Source organism: Sprattus sprattus, assembly GCF_963457725.1.
Source record: "Sprattus sprattus genome assembly, chromosome: 10".
In the NCBI taxonomy this organism is placed as follows: Eukaryota; Metazoa; Chordata; class Actinopteri; order Clupeiformes; family Clupeidae; genus Sprattus; species Sprattus sprattus.
The window spans coordinates 1,596,101-1,606,653 of record NC_137908.1 but is presented as its reverse complement, the minus strand read 5'-3'; positions in this window follow the sequence as shown (position 1 = coordinate 1,606,653).

Here is a 10,553-nt window from a genome sequence, read left to right as displayed (position 1 = left end):
CGTATCACTCACACCTATCCTTTAGTAACCAGGTGTGTCATATCACTCACACCTATCCTTTAGTGACCAGGTGTGTCGTATCACTCACACCTATCCTTTAGTGACCAGGTGTGTCGTATCACTCACACCTCTCCTTTAGTAACCAGGTGTGTCATATCACTCACGCGATGGTCAACCCAATGATTAATTATGAAGGGAACGCATAGAATGAAGTGCACCTACCTTGGACATAAGGATTCTCTTCTCCTGCACCCACCTCTCCAGAGGAGCACCCCCCATCTATGCCCTGCATTATGGGCCTTCCCCTGTTGTTTGCCAATGCCAGCTCCTCAGCAGGCGTTAACTCTGGACCTCTCCTTCAGTGACCAGGTGCGTCGTATCATTCACGCCGTTTAACACACCTTTCACACGTACGCGTTAACTCTGGACCTCTCCTTCAGTGACCAGGTGTGTCGTATCATTCACGCCGTTTGCAAGGCTGCCCCCTAAACGGGTCACTACAGCTGCCCCCTAAACGGGTCACTACAGCTTCTCCTGACTCAACCAGCTTCTCAGCAGGATTTAGGATTTAATTAGGGTCCCCATTGGCTGATGCAGAAGACATCAGCTACTCTTCCTGGGGTCCACACAAAACATATAACAAAGAAGAAACCAACATACCAAACAACAGATAAAAAAGGAAAAGGCATATAACAAAAAAAAAAAAATCAACATACAAACACCAAGTAAAAAAAGGAAAAAGACTAAATAACTAAACCATCAACACACAAAACAACAAATGACAAAGAGGATAAAGGATCGATGAGTAAAATCTTAACTCTGGGTCCTCCCCCTGTCTTTTCCATGTTAGTCCTTTTCTTGTTTATTGTATTGACTCACCAGCCTGAATGATGTTTTTATGCTTGACTTTTACTTGCTCCCAAGTCCTTTTAACCATTGGGTTCCAACTATGTAGCTTATCAGCAATGTTTTGCCATGCTGCCTGTCTTGCTCTGGCAGCGGTGGCGGTGTTGGACTTTGCCATGATAGTTGTTTTATGGTCTTCGTACAGACTTATGAGTGTTGCTTGCTCGGATGCAGAGAAAAGAACAGCTCTCTCTTTCTTATTTACACCTTATACAAAGGTTGCTGAAAGAACATGAAAGAACTTCCCAGAAGTATTGAAACTAAATCTGCAGGGTCTACATCAGTGTGTTTAATGTCCAGCAGGGTATGTAGTACAGAGGCGTCAAGTAGGACTTTTGTTATGACCTCGTTGAACTTTACTTGAAGCATTGCTTCCCATTTAATGCTGACATTTCTTGTTCTGCAATATGCATTGCAGGTCTGGCATCTTGTCATCAAAGTGTCGAAGTTTACTGTCGTCAAGTGGTGTTTTTGTGCTGGACTTTAACTTGCTCCCAAGCCCTTATAGTGGTCGGGTTGCAACTATGTAGCTTATCAGCTGTCTTGCTCTGGCAGTGGTGGCAAGATGCCAGACCTTGCCATGATAGTTGTTTTATGGTCTTCGTACAGACTTATGCTCGGATGCAGAGAAAAGAACAGCTCACTCTATAGTCTTTTCAGCCATTAAACCGTTAGAAAATCATGGTTTTGGTGATGGACCTTTCGTGCCTTTGAAATTAGTTTGGAGAGCCATGGGAAACCCAAATTGAGGTCTCTTTGGAGGTAATCACATCTGCAGCCAGCGTCCACAGCCTTCCTGTAATTCCTCTTCACGTTCTTCAACTTTGAGGTGACCTGCCCTTTAGCCACAGCGTCTCTACGGGGGAATTCCTTGGGATATATAGTATAATTACATACATATTTTATAGAACAGTAACACCGTTACAGACCGACTGTGAATAACTGGTTGGACATTATTAAAGAGATCCATGAGATGGAAAGACTAACCTTCCTATTGCATTTGAGAAATGACTTGTATATTTTAATATTATTTCCCATTTCATTTACCTTTCTGCTGCTGTGTATTATGTAAATACTTGTTTATGAATGCTGTAGCACGTCACAATAATAAGTTGTACAAAATGAATGTTGTCGTGCCGACACTTAGCCTTCTACTTGTATGGTTGTTTTAATACCATTGTCTTTCACAGAAAAAATCTAAGTAAAAAACAACAAAAAAACAGTAACCCCGTAATGTGAACCATGTACTTCTACAACAAGTATATTATGCTTTCCTTATAATTTCAATATAAATCCTTCTTAAGGGGTGTATCACACCTAAGACTACGTAAAAGTATTTCATAAGAAACTAGTAATATGACAAGGGTATGGTAATTCAGTGATCACTATTGACTTTCCTAGAAGAGTCAAACAGGCCTCAGCTCCCTAAGGGTTAAGTGTTAGTAAACACACATGCACATACATTGGAATAGAATGGTTTATTTTTATTTATCTATTCCTTTTGGAGGGATTTCTCCAAAAGTGAGAGGAGGCGGTCCTCACGGGCCGCTGCAGCTCTCTCTCCTCTCCTCACTCTCCCTTAGCAGGTAGAAGTGGCCATCACTCATCTCCACCCTCTCCCTGTCGCGCCTCTCCTCTGTCTGCTGAGCCTCTCTATACCTCTCTGCCTCTTGTGCCGCAGCCTCTCTCCTTTCTCTAGCTGTGGTCTCGTCTACAATCCTCTGCAGCTCCTCACTCTCCCTTAGCAGGTAGAAGTGGCGCTAACTCATCTCCACCCTCTCCCGGTGGCGCCTCTCCTCTCTTTCCTGGGACTCTCGGGTTACAACTAGGGCCAGTTGATGAAGTGCACCATCACTCGCAGGAGAAAGGTAAACCAACAGTTATTACCTTAATCAAACAAAGGAAAGTGTCTGTTGGTGATCTCTTTTGAGAGAGATATAGAGTGGGGTTATTGTCCAGGAGTAATTGAAATGTTTTTTTTTTTTTTTTTTTTGGGGGGGGGGGGGGGGGGGGGGGGTTTGTAAATCCTTATTGTGTGATAATCCAGAGTGGTTAAAAGTCCAAGAGGAGTCGTTTTTGGTCAGTTTTACAATAGTCCCCGTGTAAAAGGGTCAGGAGGAGAAGGTTCAGTGCCGACGTTTCACCTTGTTAGACTTAATCAGGGTAATGGAGGGGGAAGGTATGCCTCATGGCCTATATGGGATGTAGGGGTTCCCCTGTCAGATCACCTGACAGAGGTTACAGCCAACTGTCAGAGGTTGGTTGATCACCTGACAGAGGTTCCAGAGGCCAGGCAGAGGTTTCAGGTCAAAGGTCATATGGCCTTCGTTTCCATGGCACCTGAGAGTGATTTAAAAAAAAAAAAACACTTCACAGAGTTTGAGATACAATGAAAACAGACAGGGGCAAGTCTGATATTATGTTTGTGTTATTCACGCCTCATAAAGGGCATATTAAAAAACATAATACAATAGCATCATAAGAAAAATAAAATGTATACTAGACAAAATTTACCTTATAAAAGATGGCAAGAAAAGGATAGATAAAAGGTGAGAGAGGGGGAGACTGACTCAGATGGAAGCTTGTGATTAGGTTTCATTAGATTGGTTTTGGGGAAGATTGACTGGCTCGAGCAAGGTTAGGTTATGTGGTTTATGGGGAAGAACCATCACAGGTAATACCTCTCATCCTCTACTGCCGCAGCCTCTCTCTTTTCTCTCGCTCTGGTCTGCTCTCCTCTGCAGCTCCTCACTCTCCCTGAACTGCCTCTCATTCTCCCTAATGAGCTCCACAACCTCCACAGTGTCTACCCTCCTTTTTCTAGGGGTTGACACTGTGGAGGAGGCTTCACTCCTACGCCTGACAGGGTGGGGTGTGACCACGGGGGGGAGGGGGGGGGGCCTACCACTTCCTGGCCGGACGAGGCAAAGAGGAAAGGTGATACTTTAGGCTTAATCTGACCTTGTACTTGGCCACGAGGTTCTCTCATCGTTTTTTGATGAGCTTGGGATCCCGAGCCCCCTCTCCCTTAAGAACACCCTGGTGAAAACATATTTATTTGCTGCTTTAACATGTTGCCTAAACCACATCCTTGTAACAGTAATGACCACAGCGACCCATATTGTTCATTGTAAGGTTAGCAACTAAAGTCAACAATTTACAGGAAAGCCATTTGACTATAAGCTCTTGTAATTTTACTTACTCATATCCTGTCTTGGATGCGTTCCTCTTCCCGGTAAATATGTCCTTGTTGGCATCAAGCCATGTTATTAGAGCTCTCGTGTCCTCGTCAGTCCCTACACGTGAAATACCACGACATAAAAAAAAAAAAAAACGTTACAAAAACGACCATTTAGAGCTGCAATTATTTCTAGGACAAATTGAGGATCCTAGCTTAGAGACCTATCGTATTCATTATCAGACGGCGTGTGTTAAGGTCAAACGCCGGCGGTATCATGTAAACATGTTATTAAACAGAGCATATCGATTGTTAATCCATTATTAAACTTAGCATTTCTTTTGTTAACAGAACAGCCGTTGTTTGACAACCGACATTGCTATCTGTCGTTGGACTGGCCGTTGGCGCGAGCGCCTCAAGGCCGACACCTGCCCCCGCTCGTCAAGAGAAAAGTGTCCGATCAAAAATTAACCTTCGTCGGATTGGCAAAGAGGGCCTAGGGTGTTTGGTGTGTACAAGTCAGATAGCTTAGCATAACTGTCGCATCTTATGCTACCTAGCTAGGTATGCTAACTGTCGGTTTACATATATAGAACTCCACCAAATACTCATGACGCTTACTTAAATCTGACAATGGCATGTCAGTAGTACATTTAATATCAGTACAGTGTTGAATTACCGCTGATACTTACATGGTCGTTGTACTGCAGCTGGTTCAGCAGCTACAGGAGCTACAGGTGTATTGTCGTCCGCCATTGTTTCACAAATGAAATGACCTGCCGAAAGGGCTCCTCCTCTTCCGCTACGTAGCCAAGATGGCGCCCATATAGGGCGAGCAGTGTAGACGTTGGAACCCTGGAAATGTTGGACGTTTGAGGGGCGTCATCCGGGTACTTTCAGTGCCCTGTATTATTTTGTTTTTTTGAGAGCTGAACGCCCTAAGCCCTGAAAGTCGGGGCTCCAGGGGCACAAGTGCGATCTATGAGACATAGCTCCTGTCTTCGTTCAGTGTGAATGTTGCACTTGTTGTTGAAGAAAGGCAGGTCCTCTGTTGGAAGGTTCGCACAGATACGTTTGTGATACGATACCAACTTCCAATTGCCATCAAGTTTTTTCCCCAGACCGTCAGTGTTATGCTTACTGTCCTGTCTGCAGCTGTGTACGATCTAGGATGCATTTGTTGCTGGTTAGGATGCATTTGTTGCTGGATTTGTTGCAATTTAACAGTGACATTGCTTCCTGTGCTGTCTGCAGTGGTACGCCACAGGTGGGGGCGCTGGGGCCTCCACTAAATCTAAGCTGATACTCTGAGGCGCAAACCGTACCCCCACCCAAAAGAGATGTCAAGACTCAGGGAATCAGGATTACAAAGATATCAATATTTTAAAAAGAAGACTCTTTAGTGGCAGGTCGCTTCGAGAGGCTCTGGCAGGAGGGGGGAGAGGGAACATAAAAGCCTAGGAGGCTATTTAACTAAATGGCAGGGAGGTGCGGCAGTGGGGGTTATTAGAGCTGGGGGTAAACGATTAATCTGGCAATTATTTTATCGATTAGTCGACTAATTGGACGATTAGTCTTAACGATTATTTTTCTGTTGCTCGATTAAAACCATAATGTATCTCAAATAAATACCAAAAAAAAATCTTAATATACTTTATTGAGCACCGTTTTGCACAGCAAAATAAAATAAGTACAATTATACAAAATGAAAGGCCAGCCTGTGTAACCAACTAAAATCTCTCCAGGCATCGGTGGTAAGTGTTATTTTTGAGGGCCTCTTCTTTAGCTTTTCCTTCAACTCTTCAAGAATACGTTGATATGCCTTCTCCATATGCTTTGTGAACCACCACCTGGAGGGACACTTGAAACCTGGGCAGGCATATTCATTCATGTCTATGAAAGCTTCACCCTAGGAGGCTACTTAACTAAATGGCAGGGAGGTGGGGTTTGGTCCGTGGCACGGCGGTTATCCTCAGTGCCTCTTGCAGGAAGTTGCTCGTCTCCTCCAGCTGTGGGAGGCTAGCGAGTGGCCAAGGCCCAGTCTGCTTGTTGACGCTGTGTGTCCCTGTGGTTGACCGGTGCCCAATGAAATGGGTCTGAGAGAGGTGGTGTTTCTAGCAGAGTTCCAGCAGCAGCAGAGTTGAAGAAATGTTTGTTTTAACTTACCAATGGTTCACATTATTTTCAAAAACTTAAGATTAAAGAACAGTAAAAGATTAGTACATAAATAAATTAAATTAAAAATATATATTTAAAAAACTAGGCATAACGTAGCGTAACAGTTGTAAAAGAAATACAAAAAATCAGAACACTTATTTAGACCTTTAGAAAGGTTGCTGAAAGAACATGAGACCCTGCAAATTCAATATCTTCTTTTTCCAGAAGTTTTGAAACTAAACCTGCAGGGTCTACTTTAGTGCGTTTCTTTATGTCGAGCAGGGTACGTTCAAGTCTTCAAGTACCACTTTTGTAATCACCCCGTCGAACTTTACTTGAAGCACGAAAATGACCATAAAGCATGTTCTCTATTCCCCCTCCGTGTGTGGTAATGGTGCTGTTTAAGCCGTGCCAGGAGCGTGTATCTTGTCTCACCCACGTACAGCATATTACAGGACTGCCATTGAATACAGTAAAAAAAAAAAAAGGTTTTCGTCAGTGTGAGTGACTGTATGATCGGCGCACCCCTCTGTGAGATCCTGTTGCGCACATATGTAAATTGTTTGAAGAACGGTGGGCGTGTTGCGCTCTCACCACGTTTTCGCTCACCTTCCGTGCGTGCTCTAACTAACGTGTCTTGCAAGTTCTTATTTCGTCTCTGAGCAGTGATGAACCTGTAGCCGGCAAGCTCAGGGTACTGTGAGGCAGTGTATGTAAAGTTTGTGGCAACCTTGTTTCTGAACTCCAGCGCTGCCGTGGAATACGTAATCACGAAGGGAATTAGGGGGTCTCGTGGTTGCGGAGTGGGATTGAACGCACCTGTGTTGGTATTAAAACTCGTGGTGACCTGCTCCTTGATTTTGCAGAGGAAGCGTGCGGTGTAGCCACGAGGTTTCAACGCTGCAAACAGGACCTGAGTGGCAGACTCGACGTCATCCCGAAAGGTACAGATGCGAAAGAAGCGTATGAGTTGAGATTTTTTCAATCCCTTAAATGTGTGTCGTGGGTGAAAGCTAGACTTGTGTAGAAAGACATGTCGATCCGTATTTAGCAAGCTCAGGATACTGTGAGGCACCTTGTACTGTACGAATGGCGCACCCCTCTGCGAGACCCTGTATAGCTGAAAGGTTCTTTCCTTCCATGACCTCTGAGACTGCGGAGGTATCCTTCAACTTCCGATTTTGTTCTCTTCTCCATTTAAGCCTGCCGGTTTTAAAGATTCCTTAATTAAATTTGGTAAAGTGAGATAACATAAGTAGGTAGCAATTGAGAACAAAATGACCAGGTAAATGTTACAGAACCGTCTAATCTGTTAGTGTCTCTTGATACTAATATAATTCAATTATAACGGTGGGTGTCCACAGGGCGACACATCGTGTCACTCTCATTGGGATAGAATGGAAGCGTCTTGTTGCCTGCCGACACCTGCTGAGGAAAAAGTCGGCTCTCCTGGCTGCTTAAATTTGGGGATTTTTTAACTCTATGCAAATGAAGGCGACTTGCTGCCTGCTGAGAGCCAATCAGTTAGGCGTGTGGGTGATTTGGAAGTCAGCGTAGCTCATAGGGGCGGGAGTAACCAAACATTTCTAAACAAGATGGCGGACATCAAGACTCATTTACCGGGACATATTTTATGTGAATAAAGGTTATCTACACGACTTGTATACGTCTAATCGACTCGGTTTGTTGTTTATATGCTACACGAATGCTGTGAGGTCAAACAGAATATTGTAGGTCTTATAGTTGAGAGCTTAATTAGAGCTTAATTTTAGTTAGCTTGCCGCTAATACTTTGAACGAAAAGCCATTGTAGCTAGCTAGCTGCTAAATATGTTACAATACCATGTTTTCGTGATTGAACTGGCTGATATATATGGTTTAGATAGAATAAATTCACAAATTACAAATTAAAGTAATCAGCGCAACATTTTAACTGAACTCTGAACTATTACTGTTAGCTTGCCGCGAAAACTTTAACCGAAAACCCATTGGAGCAAATAGTGGCTAGCTAGCGAGCTAACATTTGCTACAGCCAAACTGAATTTTCTGACCACGCCCCCCAGGCAACTAGTCGCATAGCGACTAAACGCAAGACATATTTATCGTGGACACCCACCGTAAGCCTTCGAGAACGTTTGGTTACACTTTTGTGAAGCCAATTATCATGACTGCCCCATTTCTGCCTTTTTTGGTAATGTTTTTATGGATAAAGATACGAACCTTGTCTTTTGCAGCAGTCTGTCTGAATTTCTTGAATTCAGTCTGTGTGAACTTCTTCCAACCTTAGGGAAATACCTCCGGCTCCAACTGATGTGAATTTAATTGTTTCAGGGATTATCTAGTTAACGCCCGACTCACATTGTTGCGTTGGAAGCCGTTGATGCGTCAGGGTTAACGCATCCCCATTCACTTTGCATGGGGTGACGTCATCCTTTGCCGAACTGAATTGTGGCTCCGTTTGGTTCGCGTGCGTTGCGTTTCATGCTTTGCTCGCGACAAGAGTTGAAGAAGGTTCAACTTTTCGACAGACAATGCATGCGTCAGCCAATCATATTGCCGTTCATGCATAACTGACAGCACAGGCACTAGCCAATCATATCCCGTATATGCTCACGTCTACAGAGCGGCAAACTCAAAAAAAAAAACATGGCTGCCAAACTCCGTAGATGGTCGTATTTGTACCTTCAAGTTGGTTGTTTGACTTTTTTTTGGTTAGATTTTTTAAAAGTTACCGAGAAATAGACACTGTACAATGTAAAAAACCCTTTATTTTAACTGAGAAATACGTATCATAGGATTTGCGAGGTGTCTGAGCACACTGTCTAATGATGGGTTAGGGTTAGCATGCTACTACTCACAGGGTAAAAGCTTACTAATGACGTGATTGGTTTGTTGACCTGTCAATCTCACTATAACGTCTCCGTTATCAACAGAACCCCATGCGCCAAACTCCTCCTCCACCGTCCGTTGCATCAACGCAACAATGTGAGTCGGGCGTAAGAAAGACGGCATCCAAAGACCACGGGGCAGGGTATAATCCACACTTTGATTTTTCTCTTACCGCCACGCATTCCTCTCCAACTCTACAGGTAAACGGAACAAAAGACTTCCTCGGGCACACGCCTCCGCCTTCATATTTAAAGTCCTCTCAATTGAAAGTCACATGTTCCCGAATTTCATTATGCTAACTTCATGCTTTGGCCCCACTGACAGGTTATGTTTAGTAGAAGTGTTTGAAGGAGATGATATATCTTTTGGACTCTTTGGTTGTGTCTAAAAGCAGAGACACGTAAGCCCCCACGCCATGTCACGGCAGAGTCCATGTGGAGGTTTTAAACTATCTAAACCCTAACAATTTAAACTAACTAAACCCTAACCTTGCACACAAAAAAGAACTATGTACAAAAAAAATACGTCTTACGCTGCCATTATCAGGACTCACGCTGCGTTCAAAGTATCAAAAGAAAAAAGTAACAAAGAAATAGAAGGCTAACCGGCACCATCAATCAACGCTCCGTTCCGCTTGTTTTCAGGGCTTTGAAGCTCCTGATCCCCTCAATGATGGCTCCTCTCTTCTTCTCGAAGGCCTTGAAGCTCCTGATTTTTGCCTTTTTTTCCTGGCAAATCTTCACATAGGCAGTGTATGCCTGCCTATGGGTAAGAGCCAGGTCGAGGGGGACCAAGTCCACTTCGAAAGATGACCACCTGATGTTAGTCGTGTTAGGTAAGACCTGGCTAACACTGGCTGTTCCTGAAATATTTGGAGGGACGAACTCGATCTCCTCCAAAATCTCAGGTTCCCTCTCCCTGACCTTCTCCTTTTTCTTCTCGTCATCTTTCTTTTTTGCGCCAGGTGGACGCAGAGGCAGCCTGGACATGCGGTACGGGATGTTTTTGTGGATTTTCCACAGCCGAAGCGCAGTGACCTGCTCCAACAGGTCATGCCCCAACACCAAGTATTTCTGCAAGGTTGATTGGGGCAAAGGCATCTCTTGCGCAAGCTCTTTGAGCTGGAGGTAATCAATGAACACACCGTTCATCCGCATCCCTACACAGCTAACAAAGGTGAGGGTTTGCAGCAGCTGAGCTTGTATCGCTCAATGTTTGTGTAAAAGCTGAGCCTCCTGCGTTCGATTTCGATGCAGATGTCACCTTTGAGGCTTGCCACTCTTGCTTCCAGTGGGGGATCGGTGTTGGAAGGGTGAACAGCTGTAAACTGATTCGGGACCAGCCTTGCCACACGATTCCCGTGTTTGTCGTACACCGACATATCAGGAAAAAAATTCAGGGCGAGTTCTTGGAAGCCCAAGACC